Source organism: Helianthus annuus, chromosome 13, assembly GCF_002127325.2.
Source record: "Helianthus annuus cultivar XRQ/B chromosome 13, HanXRQr2.0-SUNRISE, whole genome shotgun sequence".
In the NCBI taxonomy this organism is placed as follows: Eukaryota; Viridiplantae; Streptophyta; class Magnoliopsida; order Asterales; family Asteraceae; genus Helianthus; species Helianthus annuus.
The window spans coordinates 126,682,937-126,694,403 of NC_035445.2; the positions used below are offsets into that span (position 1 = coordinate 126,682,937).

The 11,467-nt window shown below is 35.3% G+C and overlaps 1 long non-coding RNA gene across 1 annotated transcript; it reads right to left on the reverse strand.

Moving 5' to 3' along the window:
* Nucleotides 1-2,958: 2,958 nt before the first annotated feature.
* LOC110903232 lies at nucleotides 2,959-4,301 on the reverse strand. The gene is made up of 4 exons (XR_004877590.1): nucleotides 4,215-4,301; nucleotides 3,671-4,116; nucleotides 3,223-3,296; nucleotides 2,959-3,130 (listed from the first exon to the last, which is right to left on the reverse strand). It is a non-coding gene; the product is annotated as an uncharacterized LOC110903232 (long non-coding RNA).
* Nucleotides 4,302-11,467: the final 7,166 nt, after the last annotated feature.

An 11,467-nucleotide genomic window follows, 5' to 3' on the forward strand; every position in this document is an offset into this window, starting at 1 on the left:
TACGTATGTGTCCTGCACAACCGAGGACGATGGTAGGTAGTCTAGTAACCGTGTCAGTACGAATCTATTCAACCTTATTCCTTCAATCCCATTCCCAAGCCCTTGGAATCCCATGCCTTAGTAAGAGTGTGAACTCACCTTGGTTTGCTCGGTATGCTAAGTTATGTGCTCATAGTTAATCAATCACGTCCTAAGGTATGTAAGTGTATAAATCAGTTTGCATTCATGAGGTTCACATAATAGTAAAAATCAATGTTTACCAAGTAATACATATCACCAAATCAACATCATACAAGTCATGCAAAGCATCTAACCACAGCTAATAAATCCAGCTAACTTTAACAGAATTAAACCAGGTTACTATGCAGATTACCCACTCGGCGAAACACCCCTGTTTCGCCTTGAATCCCTTTCGACGAAACGCCATCCGTTTGGCGTTTCGTCATTACATCCCTCGACGAAACACTCCTGATTTGTTGCGTTTGTTTCGTCATGAACGATCTCGGCGAAAGACAATGTGTTTCCATGTCGGTTTCGTCAAATGTGTTTCGCCGATACTTTGTTTCGTCAATCCATAACTGTTTTAGCAAGTAACAAACAATATCATAACAACCTAATTGCCCTAGTGGCCGACACCTATCCCCCACCGCCAACCCTCATTGGACCGCAAAATATTAGCCGGTGAGATGATCACGTGCAAGACAGCTGCCACTCTTATGATCTGGTCCCTTAGCATTATTGGGTCGAAGCCCACAGCCAAGGGCTTTCGGTTGACCGCCCAACCCCACTAATCAAACTATCTCACACATGATCCGCCCCCCCTTGCAACCTACTGACTTATGATCTTGAACCCTACACCACTAGATAGGTTGCCAACCGTCAATTCACATGCAATATAAAGCATGTTGGCCGACAAACACATGCACTGCACATTAGACCTTTTTGCTAAAATTAAGTGTGTAGTGCTACCATTTTGTTGATTGGACCTACACTTGACCCAGCCGCCAATTCATCCAATGACGTACAACAATTTAATAACAATTGACTCACAACCATAATCACATCATAACTGACTAAACATATGAAATCATCGATGTAATAGCCGGCGATTATATGAAATCTTAAATCATTTAGTGATGCGAAAAGGTCAATCAACAACTAGCATATCAATTAATTATCACAGAAGACATGTGAGAATAATATTCAAGAAAATGTATTTAAAACATAATCGGATAAGAATTAGCACTAACCACGATGGACAAGAAAGTGATTTGGTCGCTCTTTGAGGGTCTCGAGTCTCACGGCTGCCGCTAGTAGGGGAGGAGTCTAGGGTTTCAGTATTTTGATAACCGTTCCCCTAATCTAATATATATTTTTACGCATACAAGTTTGGGCCGTAACTGGGCCTCAACGAAATGACGGGTCGGCGAAACAAAACCCCGTTTCGTCGACTGGACCTATGGCGAAACATATTTTGTTTCGTCGGGTTGTTCCACACTTAAGCAGTTAAGTTCATGAAATCAAATTTTACACATATTTAGCACATAACAACTCAACATTCATTTCAACTTATAATTCAACTTTTAATTCAACGTACAATTACGAGTCAAACAAATCAAACACTAAACAGTTAACGCGTAATGAATGCGAGAGTGAAACGTCGGAAACTCGAGTTGTCACATGACCCATGTGAGAAGTGAAAAGTGGAGTTGAAATAGCAAAGAATAACCACTAAAGAGTAGGAAAGACAACTTAACCACAGATCTATAAAGAATCATATGGCAAGTTGGGTGAAAAACACCAAGATGACAAATTACTATAAAACCCAAGTTAGCATAACATGCAAGTTGTAAAAGCAAAGAGTATGTACTATGTAGACACATACCTTGGTCCACCAAAGACTCAGCATACTTGGTCAGTTGCGTCACAAGCGCAGCCGACATGGGCTCATAGCTCGACGCCTTTGCATAGATTGCGCTCAACCCATCACCAGACGGCACAAAGAAGGCACCATTCACCATTATCATTATGTCACCGTCTGTTCTCCCGTTCCAACCCGACCAATTTTCCCCAAACACGTGTCCACTCGTTTAGTCACCTATTCACGCGTATAAAACAAATTAATAATGTTTTAAAAAGAGATATGTTTGAACTTAGAATTTTTAGAATCCAGAGTGAAATTAAGTGTTCTAACATTAATACCACATTAAATGGTAACTTTTGTAAAGGGGACCAACAATGCTACAAAAAAGTATCCATGGGGTTCTAGCTACAAAAGGGGGCAGCAATGTTACAAAAATATAGCTATAAGTTATAGCAATAAAAGCACGTTAAACGTGGTTTATTGCAAATAATCTAACACTCATATTTATTCACATAAGATATCTTTATCTATGCATACACGGCATTACACATGATTCACTTTTGTTCCCAAGTTAGCAAAGAGATACACGTGTCTGTCCACATCAACAACAAGAAGAAATCTACCATATCTCAACTGAAAACGCGATAACAAGAAACCATAAGGAGAGATACCTCTTTAGAATCAACATTAAGTTTCTTTCTAAGCATCATGCAAACCACACCTGCATTCAAGATTAACAAACAAAGAAGTTCAATCAGAAAAACAATCCCTAAAAACCATGAAGCATCAAATCGCTTGTTCTAACTAAGTACTGAATCAGTAAACTTATCAAAATCTCAAAAACATACCTATGAGCCAGTTTAAGTTTGAAACAATGGATGAACATGCAGCAAAGCTCTTCACTTGCTAACTCGGTCCAAATCGGTTGCTTGAAACCGTTATTTGGATCCGTTTTGCAAAACTATGGAGCAGCACAAACGCTTCCTCAAAACAACTTGCAGTTCAATAGTCAAAGGTCAACAATGCCACTTGACCTGTTACAGAAACTGCCACAAGCCATCACCATGAGCCCATTAGCCTCGATGATGTAGCCTCATCAACAGTTGACCGATCCAAGTCCACAACTGAATCGACAAAATGTCATCGGTCAATCGCTGCCACAAAACCAAATTCAGTCGCAGTTTCATTCTCTGAATTTACATCAACCGTCATCAATGCAAAGCCATAATGCATACAGAAACCTTCAACAACAGCAGCAGGTGGCAGCTGTGAATATGAATGTTGACTATTTGTAAGTCAAACCTAGTATCTCAGCAATTTAACATTAATATGAATCTTGAAATAGTTATTGTACATACCCGCTTAATTGCTCAAGCTTTTTTCTATCATATTGCCCAATCACATCAACAACTCTCTTTAAAACCTCATAGCCCTGCTTTACCCGAAATGTCAGTCGTATTATCATCAAAACACATGATAAAACAGAACATTTTCATGGTGAAACTATAGCAAAAATGTCATTCGTATTACCATCAAAACACATCTGCATACTTTACATACAAAAAACTAAGAGCAAAAATGTTGACTATTTGTAAGTCAAACCTAGTATCTCAGCAATTTAACATGAATATGAATCTTGAAATAGTTATTTTAATAAAAAAAAAGTAATGATGATTTTTTTCACAAAATGATAAATTCCCAATATCATAACACCTACAAACTAACAGATTTACATAAAACAAAACGATCTCACCAAGAATTAACAATTAAAATTTATGAAAAATTAGGGTTAGACTAAGAGCCAACCTGTTCAGGCTTGAGGAACACGACATCTCCTAACACAATAACAAATCCAGAATCATCCAAAACTTTCGCAGATCTGAACAAATTCATCATATAAAACGTGATTTTAACACCTAAAATCAACCAAAAACAACAGATACAAAGTAAACTAAAGCTAGATTAAACGATTACCGGTATTAAAACAAGATCTGAACAAAAGACGATGAGGATTAACATAAGCAGCAACCGATCTCGGAGAAGATGGTTTATACCAGTTGCACCAACAAGAATCAAATCCTTTTCCATCATGTCAGAGACCCGTTCAAGCATTGCCTCGCAAACATAATTTTAACCAGATCCAAATCAGACTCAAATAACAAACAAAAAACATTAGATGTGGTTTTATAACGGTACCTACATGTCATCCACAGTGGATCTTGTGCCGATTAGAGAAAAACCCAGTGGATCTTCTGTCAGATTTGAGAGAAAATGAACGATTCAACACAAATAACAAACATATCAGACTCGAATAACAAACAAAAACTTTAGATGTGGTTTAAAACGGTACCTAGAGGTCAACCCCGCTGGATCTTCTGTCGGATTGAGAGAAAATGAACGATTCAGGGTTATTGAAACCCTAGATCTGGAAATCGCCTGGAAGAGAGAAAGCATGGAGTTGGTGGCGGATGTGATCTGGTGAGATGTGAGTTGTGAGAGAGATGAGAGAGAAGGAAGGGGAAAGGTGGATCCGTGTGAAAACAATATCACCCGTCAGATCACGATCCGTGTGAATAAGTGAAAGGAAATGGACGGTGATGATGGATCCGGGTAAATGCTAAAAGTTTTGGAGGGGCATAATTGTAAGTGTAAATTATTTTGTGCTTTAGAGGGTTGTAAACCATGCTTTAAAGGTGTTTGAAGGGAATTTTTATGGACTTTAAGAAGTCCTTCCTATATGTATTATAAAGTAGTATAGATATATATATATATATAGAGAGAGAGAGAGAGAAAGTGTATTGTACAAATGCCCTTATCGTACAATACGTACAATACGTACGCGTCAATCTAAGCCGTCAGATCTTTCATCCCGCATTGAAATCGCATATTGGTTTTTTGTAACAATTTCGAATGTGATATTTTTTTATGAAATCGCATGTTGGTTTTTTGTAACAATTTCGCATGTGATAATTTTGATGAAATAGCATGTTGTTTTTTTTTTCTAACAATTTCGCATGTGTTAATTTTTGATGAATCGCATGTTAAAAAAACAACATGTGAAATTGTTACAAAAAACCAACATGCGATTTGAATGCGGGATGAAGATCTGAATGCGGGATGAAGATCTGACGGCTGAGATTGACGCGTACGTATTGTACCTTAAGGGCATTTGTACGTTAACCTAACCCTATATATATACATATATAGGGTAGAGATCCTAAGAGATTCCACCCTATTTGAGAAACTTGAGAAGCATTCTGGACCACACATTTTCCCTAAGCTTTTCGTAATGTACCATATGTATAGTTTACAATTGACTATATACATATATGTATATATGTATAATCCAATATACATATATGTATATAGTCAGTTTTAAACTATACATATATATATATATATATATATATATATATATATATATATATATATATATATATATATATATATATATATATATATATATACGGTAAGGTTCATGCGAGAACCACCCGTATTGCGAGAACCAATGTGTACATAACCTAAAATAGCTAAAAAAACCTAACCCCCCCCACCCAAAAAAAACCCTAAACCCCCCACCCCCCCCCCCAAAAAAAATAACAAAAAAACAACCCCCCCCCCCCCAAGCTAACATGCTAAAAACTAAACCTCTCAAAAAATCTTAAAAAAAACACAAATATTTTTTTAATATTTTTTACATTAAAATCGCTACTTTTAGTAGCCAAAAAAAAAATTTCTACTAAAAGTAGCTATTTTTTATAAAAAATATTAAAAAAATCTCTCTGTTTTTTAGCTATTTTAGGTATTTTTGGTTGTGTTCACATTGATTCTCGTCGTTCTCGCAATAAATGGTGGTTCCTAACGGATCCTTCTCCTATATATATATATATATATATATATATATATATATATATATATATATATATATATATATATAGGGTAAGGTTCCAGCGTGAACAACCTCCCAAGAGTGAACTGCGTGAACAGATATGGAGCATTGATTTCCTTTTTAGTTGTTAAGGGTAGGATTGTAATTATATAAAAAATTAGATTTAAATCATTATTTTAATAATTGAATTAAGTTACATCTTTCCTAATTTAAATTTATTATCCACATTATGTTTATTTATTAATAAGATAATTATCAAAACAAACAACAAATCACCATATTTTAATTTTAATTTTTATTTCAGATTTATCACCAGAATTCAAATTTTGATTTTTAAGATCCACGTAACCTTCATATTTCAACGATATACACATGTGTACTTCAATATAAATAGTACAGTACACATGTGTACTCAGCATCGTACATATGTGTACAGTAATTCACATTTGTACATCAACATTCAATACAAAAAAAATTCTGAGATATCACAAAAACAGACGATATATACATGTGTACATCGCATTAAAAAGAGGGCAAAATCAGAATACACATGTGTACATCGCATTTAAACAAATAATTATTTTAATAATTGAATTAAGTTACATCTTTCATAATCCTTGATTTGATTTGTGAGAGATTTATGCAATCAATTTAAGAGGATAATTGATTACTTGATTTGTGAGAGATTTATGCAATCAATTTAAGATTGAAATTTCACATATACCCTTTCTGTATTTAATTAAATGAAAAAAATTAACCAAATAATTACCATCATGCCACTCACTTTAATCTCAAGATCATAAAAATCAAGGGCCCAGATCAGTTCACGCAGTTCACTCTTGGGATTTTGTTCACGTTTGAACCTAATCCTATATATATATATAGGATTAGGTTCAAACGTGAACAATTTCTCCAGCGTGAACTGATCTTGGCCGTTGATTTATATGATCTTAAGATTTAAATGAGTGGTATGATGGTAATTATTTGGTTAATTTTTTTCATTTAATTAAATACAAAAAGGGTATAACCGTAATTACGCAATCAAAATAATTCAAAAAAAGAAACCTAAATTCTTTCCATTATATTAAAATCTAATCACACAAATATCCAAACACACAAACAAACACATTGTCCAGATCTAGAGAGAGGGTCGTAGGGAATCGGTGGTGCTGTGACTGGATCTTTCTGTCAAGATCGAAAAATCACCATGCTCACCTTCAACAAACCCAAAACCATTATTCACTCCATCCACTCTCATATCACTTCACACCCTCTAATCTCCCTCTTCATCCCCACCCTTTTCCTCATCCAAATCACCCTCTTCTGCTCCCACTCACCGCCGCCACAACCACTACTCCCACCAACCGACAACCTCTGCACCGACGGCACAATCTACGTCTACGACCTCCCACCCATGTTCAACTCTGATTTACTCGGAACATGCGACGATCTAGACCCCTGGCACTGGCAGTGCGGCGTCGCCACCAACCACGGTTACGGCACCACCGCCACCGAGCTCGCCGATATCGTACAAGAAATATCCAATAAGATTGAATTTTGTGCCGGAATCGGTGGTGCTGTGATTGTGATGGATGACGACAGGGGTGAAGTGGCTCGCGGCGGAGAGGAGTGCCGACAGCGGCGGCGAGGTTTTAGGGTATCGGCGAACTCCCACAACCCGTGATAACACCAGATCTGTAAGTTTTCAACTCATTTTTTGGTTTCGAAACCATTCCGGATGGTGTTCTTCGCATATCCATTTAAACCGATTTCTTAGGTCGTTTTATTGAACTTGTAAGTTGTAACCAAACTTCCAGATCCTCCAACTTGTATGATTTCTGATGGGTTCTTGTCAGTTTTCATTTGTTGCAGGGTTGTAATGATTTCAGTTTCTTTTCAAGTCAAAACATTAAGGTTGCAATGCCTGTTGGGAACTATACTACATCGAGCATGAAATTCAGGTACTAGTCTATTTCTAACTAGAACTACAGTTTTGATGTGTTATTTTAATGGACTATAACTATACACCGTCATTATTAGACGTGTCATTAGTTTTTTCACTGCTTTAAGGCGATGTACACATGTGTATTCTGATTTTGCTTGTTTTTAAGGCGTTGTACACATGTGTATTCTGATTTTTGCTCTGGTTTTAAGGCGTTGTACACATGTGTATTCTGATTTTGCTCTGTTTTTAAGGCACTGTACACATGTGTATTCTGGTTTTGCTATGTTTTTAACGTGATGTACACATATGTATAGCGTCTGTTTTTGTGATATCTCATATTTTTTTGTGTGTATTGAATATGTAATGTTGTTGATGTACACTTGTGAATTATGCAAAGTACTAATTGCTGAGTTTTTTGTGTTATTATAGGAGACGTCGTAAACGAGGAAAGTGGAGATGGAAGGTCGATAAGGATGATTCACGTATGAGGTCGATAAGGATGATTCACGTATGTTTGTTTGCTTAATCGATAAGGATGATTCAGCATACAACGCGGCGAATAGTTGTAAAAGACTTTGTCTTTTTTATTTTTCCGATTATGTTGCGTTTTATTGTTTTCACGAAACTGGAACTTGTAATTGTATGTTTTTTTTGTTTGACGAACATTATGGAAATTGTTATTTGCTTAATATAATATAGGTTTACAAGTTTTTGTTTATATGTATGTATTGTGTAGCTAATTACACATATGTACCATGCTGAGTACACATGTGTACTGTTCAATTCATATCAAAGTACACATGTGTGTACCGTTGAAATATGAAGGTTACGTGAATCTTAAAAATCATAATCCGAATTCTAGTGGTGAAATCTAAAAAATAAATATGAAATAAAAGATAATGTGGATAATGATTTAAAATAGGAAAGATGTAACTTAATTCAATTATTAAAATAATCATTTAAATCTAATTTTTTATATAATTACAATGATACCCTTAACAACTAAAAAGGAAATCAATGGTCCAGATTAGTTCACGCTGGAACCCTACCCTATATATATATATATATATATATATATATATATATATATATATATATATATATATATATATTCATAATCTATTTTATTACATAATTTATAAATCAATTTTTCGGAATTCGTACCAACATTTTATCACTCAAATGACAAATGATTTGTTTATTGAATAATGTGTTTGGCCATTGTCTATTCTTTTTAAGAACCATCTCCGCAATCACTTTATCCATCGCGTATCGAGTATATCCGTTATTTTTTTAAAGATATAACTTCTTTTATTATTTAGTATACATATAAATTTTGTTCAACCTGTGTAATACACGAGGTTTAAAGATATAGTTTTTTTATTATTATTTGGTATACAAAATTATATTTATTCAGCCTGTACAATGAACAATGTTCTTAAAGATATAACTTTTTTTGTTATTTAATATATAAAATTGCATTTATTTTACCCTTGTAATAAATGATGGTTTTGAAAATATATTGTTTTATTATTTATTATATTCAATTACATTTATTCAACCTATGTAATGCACAGGAGTTGTGGGATGCTTTAAAAGAGTAGGTTGGTGGCACAGAGGAAGTTATCGAAGTAAACAACTGCTAAACAACAGTTTGAAACATTCTTTACAGCTTGTCCTTTGGCTTTAGGGATATTGGGAAAGAATTAGCTTTTGGTGCCGGGTTATGAATTTTTTTGTGTTTTCGTTTAGTGACTTGTTGGAAATTCAAGCTTCGGGCAATAAGGGGCTGGAAAGAAAGGCGCTGCATGGTATAGTGATTACGGCTTGCTGGCTTTTGTGGAAGGCTGGTAATGATCTTAGATTTAATGGGAAGAGGAGTAGTGTTGATGAGTTATTTAACGATGTTAGGGTGGTTAGTTTTTTTGTGGTTTAAACATAGGGCCAAGAAAGGTAAGTTTAGTTGGGGAGATTTGTGTAAATTTGTGAATATGTAGGGTTTGTTTGTTATCGGCCGTCCCGGTTTTTGGGTTCGGTGTTGTGTTAATGAAGTTCTCGTTTCAAAAAAAAAAAAAAAAAAAAAAAAAAAAAAAAAAAAAAAAACATGAAACATTTTATCACATTAAAGGAAAATCATTAACTCAACAATTCGAGAGGTTTAGTTGTCTAATAAGTGAATTAAAACTGGTAAATGTTGGTTTTCCTAATTCAACATTGAATAGCCAATTTCTAATATATAAGGGTGTAAGGGGTGCTCACCTAATAGGTGAGTCCCCTCTCTTACGCCAAACCAATCCTCGTGTGCCACGTCAACTCCCCTCTTAAACTCCCCTAACATCCGAAATTGATGGCGGCACTCCCCTCTTAGGTGAATTGGTTTTTTTTTTTTTTAAAAAAAAAAAAAAGAAAAGCATTGATTGGTCCCCTCTCCCTCTCTCCTCTCTCTCTCCTCCCCCTCTCTTCGGCAACTCCCCACCGTGCTCAGTCCCCGATTTGCCTCACCGCACCAACGGCGGCGGTGTGCCCGCTAGGTGACTTGGGTCACCGATTGGCCTTACCGCTGGCACCCCGGACACCCTAAGATACAATAGGATAACATGTATAAGGCATTTAATGTTAATTAATTGTATGTTTTGATTTCTTAAGTATAGTATATTATGACTATAAATGCTGTCTCAAAACTTACTAACAATACAATACCATAACGTGTATGGCATTTAATGTTAAATTGTATGTTTCGATATTTGAAATATAATCTTATGACTATAAATGCTGCCTACAGGGCCTTTCGAAGCTCAGTACCAATTCAAGATCACAAAAAAAATATGATGACTTCTTCGTTTAAGGTTGCCTTTTTAGCTTTATTGGTGTTGGGTACTTGTAGTTTTGCATTTGTTACCGCAATACGAGATGCTAACACTAAGAAATTGGCTCCAACTATTATGGATGTTGATAATTCGACTGAAGGCCCAGATGGAGCCTCCAAAATGTGGCGGGATTGTAGAGATGTAGAAGATTGTGACGGATTTTGCCCACCTGGTACAATTGCGACTTGTAGGGAGCCCTGGCATTGGTGCCGATGTGAATGACGTGGATAGAAATATATTATGTAAAAATCTACGTGGTTTTTAAATAAAAATATGAAAAGTTTACTACTCTAATATATTTTTAATAATAAAATTAAAGAAAAAAGATGGGTCACTAATACAATGAATAAGTAACCCAAACATGAATGAACAAAACTGATAATTTTTTTTCTTTTGGGATTTCTTTGTCATCTTTGTATATAAATTATTTTTCGTGTTACGAATTTACATCATGATAGTTGGTAAATGGGCAAAAATGATAAACGGGTCACTAATTACATGTAGACATTCATTAAATGTGATAAACACGATAACAAATGTATCCGGATACAGATAACAAACTCGATTCATTAATTCCATAAATGTCGTTGGCACGTTCTAAAGACCAAAGGACATAACCGAAAAATTCATAGTGATTGTAACATGTTCTGAAAACATTTTTATATCGATCCTCTTCTCTGGCATTCCACTGGTCATATCTAGACCTCATGTCCATTCCAGAGTCCTTGGTCAAAGTTTGAATCAGTCAGAAACATGTTAACAAAACATAAATACATAAATACATCGATATATCTCCTCTATTGTAACAAAGTAAAGGATGGCACCAATGTTATTAGAGGCTCCACCAAGTTTTCATTATTGTAGGTCACACAAGATACGCATCACGCTTTCGGACATTCTCT